The sequence below is a fragment of the Lissotriton vulgaris genome, unplaced genomic scaffold, assembly GCF_964263255.1.
Source record: "Lissotriton vulgaris unplaced genomic scaffold, aLisVul1.2 SCAFFOLD_508, whole genome shotgun sequence".
In the NCBI taxonomy this organism is placed as follows: domain Eukaryota; kingdom Metazoa; phylum Chordata; class Amphibia; order Caudata; family Salamandridae; genus Lissotriton; species Lissotriton vulgaris.
This window is the reverse complement of record NW_028245501.1, coordinates 311,530-331,601: the sequence shown is the minus strand read 5'-3', so window position 1 is coordinate 331,601 and position 20,072 is coordinate 311,530.

The window sequence follows — 20,072 nt, the reverse complement described above, 5'->3', positions numbered from 1 at the left end:
GTGGACTGTCTCCTGGGGAACGATCTTGAGAGTTCCCAGTGGGCCGCCGTGGAAAGAAGAGAGCACCTGGGGATGTTGGGCCTCCCGGACTGGGCGTGCGTAACCACCCGATCCATGGCCGCCCGGGCCATCCCCCGACCTGAAGAAACTGAATGGCCAGCACCTCCTCCTCCGATCGCTCCAGTGGAGGACACCGACCATGCCGACCCCCCAGAGCAGACCCCCGAAGGGCCCGCTCAGCTCCAGGACCTTCCCGATCTGGCTCAGTGGCGTCAAGAAGGGGGGCCCACCCAGGAGCAGTTCCGGCAAGAGCAGAAGACCTGCCCCTCCCTCGAGGGACTCCGCCAGCAAGCCCTCGCCCAGAGCGCAGGGGACACCACCGGAGCCCATTGGATCTATTGGGACAACGACCTGTTGTATAGTGAACAGAGAATCGCAGAGTTAGGGGCCAGTCGAGTGTTGGTGGTGCCCCTCCGTTTTAGAGACTTCTTGTTAAATTTGGCCCACGATGTCCCTCTGGCGGGACACCTGGGACAGGACAAAACCTACAGTCGCCTGGTGACCCACTTTTTCTGGCCAAAGATGAGAAACGACGTCCTCAACCACTGCTGATCCTGCCCCACGTGCCAGGCCAGCGGAAAGAGCGGCCGCAAACTCAAAGCACCTCTGCAACCCTTCCCAGTTGTCACCACCCCGTTCGAGAGGGTGGGAATAGACATTCTGGGGCCCCTGGACCCCCGAACAGCACAAGGACATCGGTTCATCCTGGTACTGGTGGACCATGCCACCCGCTACCCCGAGGCTGTTCCCCTACGAACTGTAACAGCCCCGGTGGTCGGCCGGGCCTTAATGGGGATCTTCTCCCGGGTGGGCTTCCCCCGAGAAGTCGTCAGCGACAGAGGCACAAACTTTATTTCAAAATATATGAAATCCCTCTGGCAACAGTGCGGGGTCACCTATCGATTCACGACCCCCTATCACCCTCAAGGAAACGGACTAGTCGAGCGGTTCAACCGCACGCTCAAGGGAATGATCGGGGTTGGAAGAGCCCCTCAGTCGCCAGTGGGATGTGCTGCTTCCGTGCCTCCTCTTCGCCTATCGGGAAGTCCCCCAGAAGTCCCTCGGCTTCAGCCCTTTCGAACTCTTGTACGAACACCCTGTTCGAGGGCCCCTCAGCCTAGTCAAAGAAGGTTGGGAGATGGCCCCCCTGAAGTCCCCTCCAGACGTCTTCAAGTACCTCCTGACCCTACGCAATCAGACCCGACGGTTCAGGGAGATAGCAAAAGCGAACCTTGAGGCCAGTCAGGAGGACATGAAGAAATGGTACGATCAAAATGCCTCCTCCATCAAATTCGAACCTGGCCAACAAGTATGGGTGATGTCCCCCACCGAACCATGTGCCTTGCAGGACAAGTGGACGGGGCCCTTCAAAGTGGTCGAGCGCAAGAGCCCCGTCACCTATCTCATCGATATGGAATCTCCCCGAAACCCCCTCCGGGTCCTCCACGCTAACAGACTCAAACCCCACTTTGTGCGCTCGGAGCTCAGCCTCCTGATGGCTACAGACAGTGGAGCGGAAGAAGACTCCGAACCTCTCCCTGATCTTCTAAAGACCCGTGAGAAAGATGGTTCTGTAGACGGGGTCCGACTCTCCGATGCCCTCACCCCGGAACAGCACCAAGACTGCCGGGACCTCCTGCTGCAATTTGCGACCCTGTTTTCTCTCACCCCAGGGGTCACCCCCTGGTGCTTGCACGACGTGGACACTGGGGACAGTCCCCCTATCAGACATCGGGCTCACGCTCGGGGTCATCGAGCCCTCGGACAGCCCCTGGGCCAGCCCAGTTGTGCTGGTCCCCAAAGCTGCCGCCCCCGGCACCACTCCTGAGCTCCGATTCTGCGTCGACTATCGGGGCCTGAACGCTGTCACCCGAACCGACGCTCATCCCATCCCCCGAGCAGATGAACTGATCGACCGCATGGGGGCTGCCCGCTACCTCAGCATCTTTGACCTGACAGCGGGCTACTGGCAGATCGGTCTCACACCCCGGGCCCAGGAACGATCCGCCTTTTCCACCCCCGATGGCCACTACCACTTCAAGGTCATGCCATTCGGCATGAAGAATGCTCCAGCTACTTTTCAGCGGCTGGTGAACAAGGTATTGGCGGGACTCGAGGAGTTCAACGCCGCCTACCTGGACGATATCGCTGTGTACAGCCGCCACTGGACCGACCACCTTCACCACCTCCGAGAGGTCCTGCAGGCCCTCCAACGGGCCGGCCTCACCATCAAGGCCAGCAAGTGCCAAATTGGTCAGGGGTCCGTGACCTATCTCGGACACCAAGTGGGAAGCGGTCTGGTGGCCCCCCTTCAACTCAAGGTCGCTGCCATCCAGTCCTGGCAGCCTCCCGTCACGCAAACAGAGGTCCGAGCCTTCTTGGGGCTCACCGGCTACTACCAGCGATTTGTGAGGGACTATGGCAGCATTGTGGGGCCCCTCACAGAACTCACATCCAAAAACCACCCGAAGATGGTCAACTGGACCCCCGACTGTCAAGCGGCCTTCGAGAAACTGAAGGCCGCCATGTGCACTGCCCCGGTGCTCCAAGCCCCCGACTACAGCCGGGAATTCATCGTACAAACGGATGCCTCCGACCATGGCATCGGGCGGTCCTCTCCCAGTTGAACCCCGAGGGACTTGACCAACCGGTGGCCTTCATCAGCAGACGCCTCCTGGCCCGAGAACAGCGCTGAAGCACCATCGAGAGGGAGGCCTTCGCCGTAGTGTGGGCCCTCAAGAAGCTCCGGCCCTATCTCTTCGGTACCCACTTCCGGGTGCAAACGGATCATCGGCCCCTGCAGTGGCTAATGCAGATGCGGGGGGAAAATCCCAAACTATTGCGATGGTCCATCTCCCTGCAGGGGATGGATTTCACTGTGGAACACCGACCTGGCCAGGACCACGCCAACGCGGATGGCCTGTCACGATTTTTCCGCCTCGACGAGGAGAGTCCCCAAGAGGATGGGTGCCTCTCCCCGCCTTCAGCTGGGGGGGACGCATGTTGGACAGGCCACGTGAAGGGCTGCTCCCTCCCCGCATGACAGGGCCCGAGCCCCGGCCCTCCAGGTGTTACCCACAGAAGCGACCCACACCCCGTCTCCTACGGGACTCCTGATCCCGGACATCTCCGTATCATGGGGCCGAGCCACCACCAGCTCCATTGCCCGACCCCGCCGCCATCTTGGACACTGCACCACGAGGCCGCGTGGCCTCAGCTCGACCCTAACCCTGGGCCTGGCCAGGCCCCGACATCCCGGCACCGCCCTCCTTCCAGGAGGTGAACGGACCACTTGGCAGGTCAATGGGAGAAAGAAGTGTCGATGGCTCTCCCCCGCCAGGTGCCGATCGCCCCCAGCTCCCCCGGGCGCTGGCTCCACCCCCCTGCTGGGTGTCTGGACTCCCTCCTCCCGGACCTCCCGACCTCCAAGTGCGAGGGTCCGGACATCAAAGGAGGCCAGACCTATAACTGGGGCAGCTCCAGAGCAGGAAGTCAGTTGTATCCTGGAGTCGAGAGACACCGAGAAGAACTCATCCTTGACGGACTATTGGCGCTGCCATAGCCCTGCCTTGTGAACTATTGTCCTGCCTGCCGGCGCTGCCGCAACCTTCTGCATCCTTCATCCTCGTCGGGACCTGTTGGCGCTGCCGCGGACCGTTGTCCTTACCACCTTCTCCGGAACCTGCTGGCGCCGCCGCGGACCGTCGCTACCTAAGATCATCTCGGGACCTGCTGGCGCTGCCGCGGCCCGTCCATCTAGAACGCCGAGCTCGAGGATTGTGAGCTATCCATCTTATCATCGCATCTACCAGATTGGTGACAAGACTGTCCCGCTACCCCCTGTCCCATCCAAGAGACTAGAATCGAGGGGACCCCTGAGTCCAGACCTCCTTGTACCATCTTCTCGTACCTAAAGACTACTTATAAAGAACGTTAAACCTTATCTCTGTGTGGTGTACGTCTGTGGGGGGGAAGTTACTCGTCTGTACGATCACTGGAGACGGCTCTCCCCGGAGACCTCTCCCCTAGTCCTCGGCCGACCCTCCCGGTCCGTCTAACAATGACTTACAGCCTGATTAATCAAAGACCCGTTTTGCGAGTCTGTAATAGCGATTCATAAGGAATCGCTATTACAGGCTCGCAAAACGGGATTCATGTAGGAATCGCAAAATAAAATGCGATTCCTACAGATTCCTTATTTGCGATTAGCAAATTGCTAATCGCAAATAAGGAATATCTCCCCATTCATTCCTATGGGCCAAAAGGCCCATAGGAATGAATGGGAAGTATTCCTTATTTGCGATTAGCAATTTGCTAATCGCAAATAAGATAGCGATTTAAAGGGTGCCAGGGGTGTCCAAAGGACTCCCTGTAGCACCCCTTAAATGCAAAATGAAACAGGTGTTGCGCACACACATGTCCAAAGGACATGTGTGTGTGCAACATGCAACTTAGAAAAATGCACATAAAAGCTTTTTTCTAATTTTTCGCTATTTATCACAAGGTTTGACCTCGCGGTAAATAGCGGCCCGAAATAGCGATTTCATAATTTTAAAATGGATGATGAATTGCATTTAAGGAATCTCAAAGAGAGATTCCTTAAATGTAATTCCTCGCAAATTTACGAATTCGCTATTACCGATTTTTGCATTTGGGATGATGAATCCCAAATGCAAAAATTTCGCTCGCAAAGGGCCAGATTCTGAGAATCTGGCCCTTTGCGAGCGCTATTCACCTTTATGAATCTGGCTGTTAGTCCCTCTGGATAATACTGCATATCAAGATGTTCCACGCCCTCCCCAGGAAGGAACCACCAGAGGGGCTCTTGGCTCTCTCTACCAGAGCAAAGGTTCCTCCTCAGCTCTCCGAAGGAGTGATCCTGTTCCTGGGACGTGCCGTGGACAACACAGGCTTCCCCTCACACCTTCGCCAAGCATTAGTGTTTGTATTCAGAGGTGAGAGGGGGATGCCATTTCACATGCTTGGCGTACAAAGATCTCCACATGACCACATTTTCAGACCCACCACCTGGGAGGGGAAGAGCTTTGGGGTGTATTCAACAGGTGAGGAATCTGCAGGTAGAATTATCCATCAGAAGAAAAAGTGACTTACCTTCTATAATCTTTGTGGTGGGTGAGATGGGGGGACGGTCATCGGCCACAATAAAAAGGTCCAGTTTAGATCGTCGCGTTGCACTGCCCTCCGTGGAACTGATCATGATAGCTACATTTCTGCCTCCGAGGGCCCCATCCTTTTCTCTAAGTCTGTTTTTATTGGGAGAAGTGTGCGAACGCTGGGTGGTAGGAATTTCCTTGATTCTCTCACGTTCTAGAACTTCCTCTTCACAGAAATACGGGGAAAATATATGACGATAGCCAAATTTGATATTTGTAGGGCTTCTGGGTAAGAAAACCTAGTGTGGTCCATTCAGGCCACCCCAGGCTGGATTCGCCTGGGTCTCTCGGTTTCAGAAGTGGCCCGTGTTCGTAGGGTCCCTGGTTACCGGCAGACTCTGAATTCGGCAAGTGAGAGAAAATTGGAATTTACACCTTCTCTGCCAGGCCAAGGTCAAAACTACTCCCAACAGAAGCCACATTTCCTCTCCCTTGTCATGGAGATGGGATACTGCAGGCCGCAGTAGGGCAGAAAGACTGTTGGGTTTTAGGGTGGGAATGCTGCCTGAGGTCAGGATGGGCAGCCCAACTCCATTTTCATGTTTTTTGTATAAAAAAAAATAGCACCCAGAATGCTTCCTTGGCCCTCTGCTCAGGCAAATTGAGGATAAATCCGCCAGTCTCCCCTCTCTCCTGGTTGAGGAGGCCCAAAGGCCCATCACAGGGTGGGGTCCCCAGGCATTCTTTTATTTTTTTAAATATAAATCTTTGGGTGTAGTGGACTTTCTGCACCTCTGGGGGCAGAGTGGAGTTGAGTCCTTCAATCTGCCACGCTAATGGGGAGAAAGACTACGGGTCCTTTAGGGGTGAGGGAAGGCCAGATGCCTGGAATCTACTGCGTTTACTGCCCCTCGATGGGCAGATCTGGATAAACTTCCCAATCTGTCCCCACAGGGGCCATAAATAAAGCAGGGGCCACTATGAAGTGGGGATACAGGCCGATGATTGGGTGAGCCACCTTCACTTCATTTTTATAGATATTAAATACCTGGAATGGGTTTTCTATACCGGGGGGGGGGGGGTGAGGTGGGTAGACCGTGGATAATCTTCTGGTCTGCTCCCTAAGAGGATGCAGAAAAACTGTTGGGGCACTAATGGGGCGGAGCGTGGCCCAATGCGTGTGCGGGATGCCCCACCCCTTCTTAAAAAAAATCCTTAGTGTCAAGTGGACTTTCTGCATTTTAGAGGAGGGGTCAGAGTGTGGTAAATTCCCAAGCACTCCTCTGTGCTCCACAGGGAACTAGAAAGACAATTTTCCTTTTTTTATAGGGGGGGGGGGGACTTGCTCATGGCTGAGGGGGTCACCCCCAAAAATAATCCCTTGTGCCTAGTGTTTTTTCTGCTCCCTACAAGAGGACAGACTTTGGGAAACCACTCAATCAATTGGTGGCAGAAAAACTGTTGTATCCTGTTTTTTTGGGGGGGGGCACGACCGATGTGAGGGTGAGCTGTACCCCCTCTTTATTTCTCCCAAAAATTCCATAGTAGTTGAGTGGGTTTTCTGGAGTGGGCAGTGGGAAGATTGGTGGTTAAGTCTCCCAGATTCCCCACCCTCGGTTGTGGGCAGAAAGGCAGTTGTGCCTCTATTTGGGATCATGGCCAGATGACAGGGTGAGCAGGCCCCATCTCCCCTCGTAACCTGAGAGAGTCTCTATGCATTACATTGTAACTGGCGTACCCGGAGAGGTACCTGAGAGTAGGGAAATTTTAGATAGCGTAAGGGTACACATTACTATTCCCATTCCAATAAGTGCAACATCAAGGAAAGTATTGGATAGCGGAGGGGTACAAATTACTATTCCCACTCCAGTCAGTTCAAAATTAAAAACAAACAACAAATTAACACCTACAATGTAAACAATAATAATAATAATAAATACATAAAAAAAGATAAATATGTTAAAAATTAAAATACTAATATATTTCTTATTAAAAATAAAAAAAACTATTATAATTTTAAATACATATGGCAAATACCAACAACTAAGGGCCTGATTCACAGAACTAACTTAAGACAAAATCCTAAACTTACTACTTTTGGTATTTACAAAAGTTAGGATTTTGTCTTAAGTTTGTCTTAAAACAGACTTAAGACAGACTTAAGTTAGGATTTTGTCTTAAGTCTGTCTTAAGTCTGTCTGATTCCGGTGTCCCCATGTGTTCATGTGGTTGTTGGGCGAGCGTGGTTTGTGCATCATCACATCTGGTGGTTGGATTCCGGTGTCCCCATGTGTTCATGTGGTTGTTGGACGAGCGTGGTTTGTGCATCATCACATCTGGTGGTTGGATTCCGGTGTCCCCATGTGTTCATGTGATTGTTGGACGAGCGTGGTTTGTGCATCATCACATCTGGTGGTTGGATTCCGGTGTCCCCATGTGTTCATGTGGTTGTTGGACGAGCGTGGTTTGTGCATCATCACATCTGGTGGTTGGATTCCAGTGTCCCCATGTGTTCATGTGGTTGTTGGGCGAGCGTGGTTTGTGCATCATCACATCTGGTGGTTGGATTCCGGTGTCCCCATGGGTTCATGTGGTTGTTGGATGAGCGTGGTTTGTGCATCATCACATCTGGTGGTTGGATTCCGGTGTCCCCATGTGTTCATGTGGTTGTTGGACGAGCGTGGTTTGTGCATCATCACATCTGGTGGTTGGATTCCGGTGTCCCCATGGGTTCATGTGGTTGTTGGGCGAGCGTGGTTTGTGCATCATCACATCTGGTGGTTGGATTCCGGTGTCCCCATGTGTTCATGTGGTTGTTGGACGAGCGTGGTTTGTGCATCATCACATCTGGTGGTTGGATTCCGGTGTCCCCATGGGTTCATGTGGTTGTTGGACGAGCGTGGTTTGTGCATCATCACATCTGGTGGTTGGATTCCGGTGTCCCCATGTGTTCATGTGGTTGTTGGACGAGCGTGGTTTGTGCATCATCACATCTGGTGGTTGGATTCCGGTGTCCCCATGGGTTCATGTGGTTGTTGGACGAGCGTGGTTTGTGCATCATCACATCTGGTGGTTGGATTCCGGTGTCCCCATGGGTTCATGTGGTTGTTGGACGAGCGTGGTTTGTGCATCATCACATCTGGTGGTTGGATTCCGGTGTCCCCATGTGTTCATGTGGTTGTTGGATGAGCGTGGTTTGTGCATCATCACATCTGGTGGTTGGATTCCGGTGTCCCCATGTGTTCATGTGGTTGTTGGACGAGCGTGGTTTGTGCATCATCACATCTGGTGGTTGGATTCCGGTGTCCCCATGGGTTCATGTGGTTGTTGGACGAGCGTGGTTTGTGCATCATCACATCTGGTGGTTGGATTCCGGTGTCCCCATGGGTTCATGTGGTTGTTGGACGAGCGTGGTTTGTGCATCATCACATCTGGTGGTTGGATTCCGGTGTCCCCATGTGTTCATGTGGTTGTTGGACGAGCGTGGTTTGTGCATCATCACATCTGGTGGTTGGATTCCGGTGTCCATATGTGTTCATGTGGTTGTTGGACGAGCGTGGTTTGTGCATCATCACATCTGGTGGTTGGATTCCGGTGTCCCCATGTGTTCATGTGGTTGTTGGGCGAGCGTGGTTTGTGCATCATCACATCTGGTGGTTGGATTCCGGTGTCCCCATGTGTTCATGTGGTTGTTGGGCGAGCGTGGTTTGTGCATCATCACATCTGGTGGTTGGATTCCGGTGTCCCCATGTGTTCATGTGGTTGTTGGACGAGCGTGGTTTGTGCATCATCAGATCTGGTGGTTGGATTCCGGTGTCCCCATGTGTTCATGTGGTTGTTGGACGAGCGTGGTTTGTGCATCATCACATCTGGTGGTTGGATTCCGGTGTCCCCATGTGTTCATGTGGTTGTTGGGCGAGCGTGGTTTGTGCATCATCACATCTGGTGGTTGGATTCCGGTGTCCCCATGTGTTCATGTGGTTGTTGGACGAGCGTGGTTTGTGCATCATCACATCTGGTGGTTGGATTCCGGTGTCCCCATGTGTTCATGTGGTTGTTGGACGAGCGTGGTTTGTGCATCATCACATCTGGTGGTTGGATTCCGGTGTCCCCATGTGTCCTTGTGGTTGGACTGAACCTTCTGTTTTCAGTGTATTTACAGCTACTGGTGATAGGGCCTTCCTCTGGGTGGATGGTTTGATGACTTCCAATAATAATGTTCTTTTGAGCTTGCTGATTTGTCCAGCAGTCTCTGGGAAGGTTAAAAGTACATGTGTTGTGGGCGACTCCTGGAGTTTGGAGGTCAAAGACTTGATAATGCTGGGTATATCCTCATTATGTAGGGTCAGGACTGCCGAGGAATGACGAAGGGGGGGTTCTGCTGTGCTCACTCACCAGTAAGAGTCCCTCTCGCTCTTACCACGGCCCTAGGTTCCCTCCCTTACTCCACTGGTAGTAATCCACAACGCTGGTACTGCTTACAAATTATAAGCAGGAATTCCAGGCCACGGGTCAGGTTTATATGTCCTCAAAGTGAGGGGGAGGGGCTAAATGTAAAGGGCAGCACACCACCAAGGGGCTCCTTTACAAGCCCTCTTTAAGATGCTCTGGCGGTGATGAGCACAGATCCATATCTAGCAGGCCAAGCAAAACCACTTTGCATGGCTTTTTTCATTGCCTTGTAGATATGGTGTGAGGCAACGCAGTGCAAGTCGCTGTATCGCCTACTATTCTGTGCTTAATTTGGGCCGGTGCTTTCCGGTGTGAGGCACTGACAATTAATTGGTTTCCGGTGCTCAGCACCGGCACTTAAGTGTCATCATACACTTATGACACTCTGCCACATGGTGGCACTGCTCATAGGTTGCTTATAAATACAAAATGCATTAACATATACTCATTCCTGCCTCCCCAGCCATTCCTTTAGCTCTTGGGACACAGAATAATCTGAACTGTCGCACTTGAAGGTGAAAGAGCTAATTAGCGGTTGTTATGGTACCATCATTGGCAGCGATGACAGGGCAATCGGTGGTGCAAGCTGTAGTGGCCTCCTCGTCAGACCTCCGGCACTTATTATATTACAAATTAAGCACTGCTAATATTGCATCAGGGGGGCGATCTATGGGCGTTGCGGTGGGTGTTCCCATGTAACACCCATGGGGTGTGATGCCTTCCCAGATATACAAAGATCTGTAAACCTGGAAATGCATCAAAACTGTCTGACTCCCCAGAGCAGGCGTAACGAGGAGAAATGTTTTCATTTCCCTGAGTTTTTTCCTTTTTCTGTGAGAAAGAGGAGGCGCCTCCATGGATTGTTCTGTGCGGGAAGGGACACCTTGCTGCACAAAAAAAAATCCGGCCAGCAACGCAGGTATCCGTTCACCATGATGATAGGGTGCCTGTATTGGTGCTGACATCAAATGATGCGCTAGCGCAGAGGGAAAGGACAGAAATGCACTGCGTCTCTTAAATACGGTGCGTCCTGCCCTTTCAATTTGGCGTAGAGCAGCGCCGCAAAACGAGTCCCGGTGCTGCCCTTCGCCAATCCCTCATAAATGAGGCCCTGGTGTCCCTGACAAGGCGCGCCCTGATTTTGGAATGACTGTCACAAGGAAGAGAAAGCCTCAGTGTAATAAGCGTCTCTGGTTGGTAATCAGATTGTGTCTGTCGCCATCACAGTAAATCCAACAAGTCATGTGTCTCCATCACACACTATTCCCTCGAGCAGCCCTGCCTCTGAGTCAGCCACTGAGCGCCTTCTAAGAATTATTGATTCATTTTCATTTAAGACTTTCTTATTAGCAAAGACCAAGTCTAGACGGCACCTGAGATGTCAGAGCACAGAGCATCTGTTAGGAAAGAAAACCAATGTCGAGAAGGCCGTATGATTCCTCCAAAGAGGAGGATTCCGGCTGCACCTGGAACGGCTTGGCCTGCTGTGTCACCTGCTCCTATTGGCTCCTGTCAGTGTCTCGACTTCTGTCCTGCCTCTTTCTTGAGCGCGGGACGCCCATCTCCAAAACTGCTTGACACTTTAAGGGCAGTCTAGGGCTCTCTCAGAGTCTGTGTGCAGCGACCCCAAGCCCTGCCATCTTGGGTTAGGAGTACCTCCCTTATTCCCCCTGTGTGCAATGGCCCTGAAGTAGGAAGGTGGAATCCAACTGCATTGTTTCCCCCACTTTTTCCCTGGTGGTTTGATGGTTTTTGACTTTAGTTGGCTGGGATCCTGCTATCCAGGACCCCAGCCTAGCTGTTCTCTCTCTAAATTGATTCCATGTACTTTAGGTATCTCCAGTTTGGTTACTGAGGTACCCTTGTGAGTCCCTAGTATATGGTACCTTAGGTACCAAGGGCATAGGTACCCAGAGGCCTACCAGGTGCTGAAGCATGTATTATGCCACCCCTGGGAAGCCTTCCAAAATGGCACCACGGGTCTGCTACTGCAGCCTGGGTAAGGTGGTGCATAAAGCCCTTACTGAGATATAGGTTACCTATATCTACCTTTAATCACTGACACATGTAAACCTATAAGCCACCCCTATGGCAGACCTTAACAATCCTGAAGGTAGAGTGCTGGGTTTTGTGTGAGAGGGTGCCTATGCATGAGCAGGACTCCTCTGCAGCTTTTGGAGCCTATTCTCTGAGGCTGTTCTGTGATGCAGCACAATTGAGGAGTACAAACCCGAGTCCTCAACTCTAGCCAGCAGCCGCTCTGCTAGAGGATACCCCCAGAGGAGTGTCACTCTTGCCAGAAAAAGAGCACAGAACAACAGTCTTCTGGAACAGAAAACACAGGGCCTGAGATACACCGAACTGAAGACATGTGTGACGACCCTCACACCAGTCTCCAATAAACTTAGGAAGATACAGACAAGACACTGGCACATCCTGAATACAGGAACCCTAGATTTTGAACGACCCCGGTTCGCGTTCAAACGCTCAAGGAATATCAAAGATATCCTGAGTCAAACTAGTACAAAGAATAAGACAGTGGTCCACCAGATGACATTATGGCAACTACGTGCAGTGAAGGGACACTACCCATGTGGGACGTGCAGTGCATGCGCGTTCACCACAGTACACAAAACAATCACACTGAACAACTCTTTTACCTGGGAAATGAGAGGACGCACAAACTGCAACACTACACACTGCAGTTATCTGCTGACTTGTCCATACAACCTCCACTATGTGGGTATGACAACCCGTCCCAACAAAATACGGATCTCAGAACAGCAACGTCTGCTGTAAAAAAAAACACACCAAAATGTGTGCTCACTATCAGGAGCAGAGCCACTCACCGGACTCTATGAAATGGCTAGTACTTGAGGCCAATCCAAGAACATCAAAAAACAATCTTTTCATTAAAGAACAAAGGTGGATACACCGCCTTTCCACAGACACCGCTGGCCTTAATGAAGTCATACCCTGGAGCACTATCAAACTCTAATCTTGCTACTGGTAACCCTCTCAGGGCGACCACCATCATCAAGCATCACTGAGTCCTTGGGCAGACCAGCGCCACCACTGTCCTAGCCTCTCTCCAATGCACCACTCAATTACAACACCACCTCAATGGCATAGGTCTGGGTCGAGTATATGACTAGGCTCTACTTAACCACAACAGGCGCAATGCCACAACCTTTGATCACTACAGGTTAAGGAGACTAAGGCCACCAACACGGCATACACCCATCTTTGCCAACCTACACTTTGTGTCACTCATCACTGCAGGGTAAGATGACTAGCCCCCAATACAATGTACATCCACCTGCGTTAATGAACTTTTGTTAATCAGGATCACATGCCGTCTAACACACTGGCTTAAGGTTGACATTTTCTGCGTGCCTGACACGCGGAATTTTGATCTACCATGAGTTCAACAACACATCAGCGAATTGCTTTCCTTATAACTACTTGACTTAACATTATGTGCCATCGAGGCACTGGCATTAGGTTAACATTTTCTATGTGCCTATTATTTGATCGCGTGATCAACAATACACCAATACATTGCTTTCCTAAACTCTCCCAGCCCCGTAGTTATATGAACATAATGGGTTCATACTCCACTCAGTAATGGCCGCCGGAGACTCTTCACATTACCAGGTGACCGGGCATACAGCACAAGCCACTGGTCATATGACACTCCACGTTACATTTAATGATGGCCGCTCGATACGCTGGCACCACCCGGACGCGGTAGTGTGGGTAGGTCAACAAGCTCCACACAGGACTTCTAAAACATGAGTAACGACGGAGCATGCTACTGTAACTGTCTTTAATACCGTTGCTTTTTAAGGGATGTAACTTGTATTGGGAGTAGTGCCGCCTAACAGCCTTCGACCTATTTCCAACGGAGCACGTTTACGAAGGCGCTCCTGTGTGATGGAAGGTTAGTGATCGTAAAACACTTAAGTTAGCACGTAGCGGGTATATGCGTTTTTTACCTGTTGTCCGCCCCCCCCTTTTTAAATACCTGTCGCGGGCCGCACTGTTTTTAGCGGACTGCAGCGCAAGAGCACCTTGTCACAAAATGGATGCTGCAGCCAAAGACACGAGTCTGGCCTCCTGCTACTGAGCAAAACTCCAACAGGTGAGGCCTGGACTATAGGTTTCCTGTCACAGAGAGGTGTAACCACCTCCCACACAGGCTTTAGTGTATTGTGGCTGGTTGGGGGCACTCAGTGAATGCTTTTCAGACAGTGCTGGGAGCACACTTGGTGTCCCCGTGCATAGTCCAGTTCAAACCGGTGCCGGGGCTCTCAGCCCCTACTCTGGTGCTAACCTGGACAAAGGGAATGGGTGTAACCACCCCTCTTCCCAGACCCTCCCATAGGTGGGTCCCCAGATTATGTCCAACCCCCTAACTTAGTATAAGTATTGGACCCCAGTCCTTACGACTTCAGATTACATCTGGACGAAACTCTGCAACATATATCCTGGAACTTCGACATTCTATTTTGACTAGAATACGGAAGAATCTCCCTTGGGGTCAAGGAGTGACTCCCCTGTTCAAACAGGCACCAACAAAGCATCTTGCCGGTCTGCATCTTCTAAGTTCCCGCCGGACTCTGAAGCCCCTACAGCCCAAGAAAAGGATTTCCATACTTCTCTAAGGCCGACCGGAGTCCCCAGCAAAGCTGAGACCCACAGCCTGAACGAGTGACGTGGAACTGGAACTCCTGACACCGTGCACATTTGCTAAGTGCATTGACTACCCGAGTTATCCTGAAGTTGTGCTTTGGGTTACTTGTAGCCCGAGCATCATCTGCACTGAAGATTGTGGGCCTGCTTCTTGCATTTCCGCTTGAGGTTCTTTCGCGATCCCTAGTCCATCGACTGGTGGGTCCCCACGAAGGTAACTCTTCCATTTTTTGGGTTTCCCTGGTTGCTCCAGATGTGCCCTGACTCCCCTCTAAAGGGTGAGTCCCTCAGATCTTGCTGGTCTGCACCGAAGCCGATCTCTGCTTTCTGCATGGGTTGCTGTTGCCAAGGCTTGTTGGGTCCAACCCGGAAACCGACACCGCAGCACTCGACATCCTTTGTAGGACGGCTCGAATCCAGCACCTGGTCATCGTCGACGCCGGCTGGTCCTTGTGGCTGAAGAGTCAAGCTTAACCTTCTTCACCTGAAATCACCCAACATCGGTGGGCATCTGCTCATTGTCTTCCTGATCACTGGCTAGAGACCCAGACTCTGTCCCCTCTGCTTTCAGGTTCTTCGCATCTCTGTTCCGTCCTTAGATCCACCCGGACACTTTCCATTTGGTCGCCTGCAGCACTTTGCTGCAGCTCTCCATTGAAATTGACGATGAAACCTGACACGAAAAGACACCTATGCATCCGGCTTCCCTGGGTGAGGTAACTCAAGTACTCCGGTGCTCCCATGGGTGTTGACTCTAGAACTTCCTAGTTCCAAAGTGGTTTGCTACAAATCCTCTTTTAAGTGTCCTTTCTCTGTAACTTTGTTATGTTAACTATTTTTTTATATAGCGCACGGATGCCGCAGCCAAGAGGCGTCCCGGCGCTTGGAGATCTGAATAACACAACACGATTAAGAAAGCTGGACATGAAACATACTAAACTATGGAGAAAAGAAAAGTCTTCAAGGTCTTCCTAAAAAGAAGCAGATCTGAAATTGAGCGGAGTGGAGCTGGAAGAGAATTCCAAAGAGCAGCCGCCAGCACTGAAAACGAGCGACCACCCACTCTAGCCCTTTTAAAACGAGGCACTATGGCAAGGTTAAGACTAGCAGAGCGAAGAGCTCTGGCAGGAGCATAGTGCAGAATAGTCTGTGCAAGGATCGGGGGAGAGGCTAGGTTGAGGATTTTAAAAGTTAAGCAGAGGGCTTTAAACTTAACTCTTTGCTCAATCGGAAGCCAATGAAGATTGCGGATGGTTTGGCGAGCTGAGACAAATTTCGGGAGGCCGACAAGCATCCTAGCCGCCGCGTTCTGAACCCTCTGGAGACGGGACAGTTCGGCCTGGTTTAAGCCCAAAAACAGAGAGTTGGCATAGTCCAGTCTGGTAAGAACCAGAGCCTGGACCATGATCTGTCTTGTCTCAGCATCGAAAAATTTAAAAATGGGTCTCAGACCATGCAAAGTACCAAAACATACGCCAGCCACGCGTTTGGTATGGGAAATAAATGAAAGCTTGTCGTCGAACCACACCCCAAGGTTTCTGACTTCACTCACCGGGGTAGGCACAGGGCCAAGATCAGTAGGCCACCATTGATCTCCCCATAGACCACTTTCCTTACCGAAAATAATGACCTCGGTCTTAGAGGCATTTAGTTGTAATCGGTTGTCCGCCATCCAACCAGCGACAGCTTTTAACGCTGACTGGAAGGTGGAGGCGCCCATGCTGGAGTCTCCATTCAGTGCCACCGCCAGCTGCGTGTCATCGGCGTATGACACTAAGGAAAGACCAAAACTATGGGCAACCTCCGCCAAAGGCTGAACATACAAATTAAATAAAGTGGGGCTAAGAGCCGAACCTTGGGGAACACCCTGAAGAATAGGACGTGACGCAGAAACAAAAGGGGGGGTGGACACTTTAAAACCTCGATCCTTAAGAAAAGAGCGAAACCACTCAAGTGCCGCCTCTCCGACTCCAGCCTCCATCAGACGATGTAATAAAATCTGATGGGACGCCGTGTCGAAAGCGGCACTGAGATCCAAAAGGATCAGTGCCGCCGTCTGACCCTGATCCAAAATCTTCCTTATGTGTTCCACCACAGCCAAGAGAGCTGTTTCGGTGCTATGACCTGCACGGAATCCATTCTGGGAAATATCCAGTAGATTCGTTTCTTGCAGGTGAGCAGATAAAATGCGGTTAGCATGAGCTTCCGCTAGCTTGGCTGGCCAAGGAAGAAGGGAAATGGGCCGGTAGTGGTCTGGTTTGGTCGGATCGAGGGTAGGTTTCTTAAGGATCGGAATGACCATAGCCTGTTTCCAGGCCTTGGGAACACTGCCGGAGCTGAAAGATATGTTGATGAGATCATGAAGGGCAGGATAGCAACATTCAGCAAGTTCCCGGAATTGAGCAGGTCTTTCCAAACTTTCCAAACACGACTTTCCCCATAGAAGTTAATGGTGATTCGTGACTGTGTTTAGACACTGCACGCGTCCCCCGTGGGTCCCCTGTGTCACTACCTTGGGTGGTTCCTGCTGGCCCCAGCAGTTCTCAAGGCTCTAAGCCTTGTATCTATGTCAGTCGTGGTTCTTATACCACTTTATTGATATATGGTTTGGTGCGCCGCTAGGGCTCAACGTATATTGTGCTAATTTACTGTGTGCTATTAAGTTTACTGAATGTACTTTTGCCTCAAGCCTCATAAAGAGACTAGAGGGGTGTGTTTAGAATAAATACATATATTTTATATACATACCTGGTGTGCTTCTCTTTTCATTTGGTCATTCACGAGATTATAGACTGGTACAACAAGCTGCTCTACATTCCTTCAAGACTTAGCCTGAAGGCTGCTCTCCACAGCTACCACTAGGATAGCTTTCTATAAGGCTGTCTTTAAACCTACCATCAATAAGGGTCGTTTGGACTGGTGCAAGGGGCCTACTAGAAAATTGTACAGCATATACCAGGCCAACTTCTCACATCCGATCTCCCCCTGCTCGGGTTAGGAGCACCGCCCTTCTGAGAGTCTGTGTGCAGCGGCCTCAAGCTCACCAGCTCGGGTTAGGAGTACCTCCTTTCTTCTCAGAGTCTGTGTGCAGTGGCCCGAAGCCCCGCCAGCTCGGGTTAGGAGCACCTCCCTTCTGCATCCATGTGTGTCTTCAAAGGGTCTTGTGTTTCTGCAGAGTTCTGTGTATCTTGAAGGGTTTCTGCAGGAGCAGAGCAGAAGGGTGTTGTCCTCCTCATCCCATCTCTGGTGCGACTAGTGACGGCACCAGGATATGCCTGGTAGCACCGCTAGAGCCCAGCAGAGCAAACCTCAGCGCCTTCTATGGTGAGCACTGAGTGAAGTGGAACTCTGACTAGCTGGTCTTGGCATCAGAGGCAGAAGGGCCGGAGGAAAGAGGCTTCTACTCACCTTTGTATGAGGGCAGCATGCATACCTCCCGTTGCCGTGCCTACGCCTTTGCTAGGTTGCCAAGAGACAAATGTAGTAGTCAAGAGCCAGCCACTGCATAGATTTTAATATCTGGAGGAATACAGAGACCCCAGATTATTTCTCAATCAGTCTCATCGTATATTGGTATCCGCGCGGTGAGCTCGCCTCTCATCCTGTCTCCACAAACCGAAGCAAGTCATCCTGCTCAGCCCAGGCCTGGCCTGGAAGAGGGCTTGAAAATCAAACACTACTGTCGGGTGGAACCTGGGCCCGCAGATGGAGACTCCACTGCCAAGAACCCAGGGCCAGCTTTATCAGGCCTTTGCCATGCAATGGCACCACGCAAGGTGCCGCAAGGCCACCCAAGGGCTTGAGTCAGATTTACTAGCCATGCAGAGCGCCTTGTGTAGCTCTGCGTGGCTCACTCTATCTGGAGGAACTCAAGGTAGCACAAGTCGCAGCCTTGCCTTACTCTGCCCTGGAAGGTGTCCCGTGGGTGGAGCGTGGACGCTCCCATGCATCCACCCATGGATGTTGGCGCACTCCCAGATTCAAACTTGGGAATGCTTCAAAACGCCACGCCTTCCCAGGTGAGGTTTAATGAGGAGAAATATCTTTATTTCTCCTCGTTGTTTCCTCTTTCTCCATCTGCTGCATTCTGCAACATATGCAGAAAGAGGAAAAATCCTCTGACGCAGGCACCCTTGACCCGCGGTGAAAGGGTGGCTGCGTTACGGGCTGGATTGTTTTTGTGTAGTAACGGGCACCTGCCTGCAGAGACACTCCCGCCTGCATTGCAGACACACTCGCACCACGGCGCAAGGGTGCTTGCAGTGGCGCTAGGCAGCATACAGTGCGCCAACGCAGAGAGTGCACGTATGCGTCAGATCTTTGTAGATATGGCCCATTCCTGCTCCCTCCCTGTCGCGCAGCGCAGCAAGTTGTCTGTCTGCGCTGCGTTGCGCTGCGTTGCGCTGCGTTGCATTTGAATAAACATGGCCCCAGTCCCCGCCTTGGGAGGTGAGCTTTGGAATCGATCCAACGGCCGGTGTTCTAGTGCAGTGTTTCTTTACCTGTGGTCCGAGATCCCTGGGGTCTGCGAAGCCTGCTCAGGGGGTCCACAGATGCTTAGAAAATTAAATAATATGAGCAGATTAATGAAGTGTAAATAAATAAGGAAGAAAAATGTAAAATTTTACATTTTTAAGCGTTATGTAAATGTGAAGGAATTTGAGACTGTGAGCAAAAAATTAAGGGCCTCATTTATGAAAAGTGACGCATCGCTGCGTGAAAACAGCGATGCGTCACTTTTCATTGCGCCCTCCTTGCGACACCAATGATGAGTCCTATTTACATTATGACGCATCATGTCGCAAGGAGTTACAGATACGTCAGTATTTCTAACGTACCTGTAAGCGCAAAAGTGACGCATTGCTGGAGTGTGTCACAAAAGTGACGCAACTCCAGCAATGCATCCTTTAACATGGGGCAAGCCCCATGTGAAAGGGCCTGCGTCAGTCTTACGCCTGCTGTGAGGCAGGCGCAAGATTTTGATGCAACGGCGTCCTAGAAGTGACGCAGTGAAATCTTCACTGCGTCACTTCCATGACCCTCTCTTGCGTCAATACGCCCCCCTTGCATACATTATACCTGGTGCAGGTATAATATGGCGCAGGGGTTTACAAAGTGACGCATCTGCCTAGATGCGTCACTTTGTAAATATGGTGCAACAAGGCGCGTTTTTTACGCCACTGGTGCGTCACAAAAAGTGACGCACCGGCGGCGTAAAAGTGACGCAAGGGCTCATAAATGAGGCCCCAAGTTTGTATCCTCAGATTTATACATGGGAGCAGTGCACGTGCCTCAAACAGCATATAGTATGGACGATGAGCTGCCGCAACAGAACTTCATAAACCTCCAACATTCCCAGTTCAATTAAAATTGTGTTTTTTTATATTTGTTTATAAACTGAATTAAATGTGTCATCATGTGGCCTAACAGTTAGCGCAGACGCCCTCAAAGCTGAGGAACCGGTTTTGAGTGTCACAAGGGACACGCACCATCCTGTGATTATGGGCAAATCACTTAATCTCCCCGTGCCTAACAACATAAATGTGTCTGTCTGTAACGCAACTGGTGCTCACGTAAAGCACTCTGATACCTTCAGCTCCAGTTCACGCTATATTAAACTTCAACAAAAAAAAAATTGTGTTTTTATTTGATGAATGCTTATTTCTGTATTTTTTGTGCATTGTTTTGTGGTTCAAGTCATCGAAAATGCTTAGACCAGGGACCCCGGCTTCCAGGAATGACTCCGTGGGG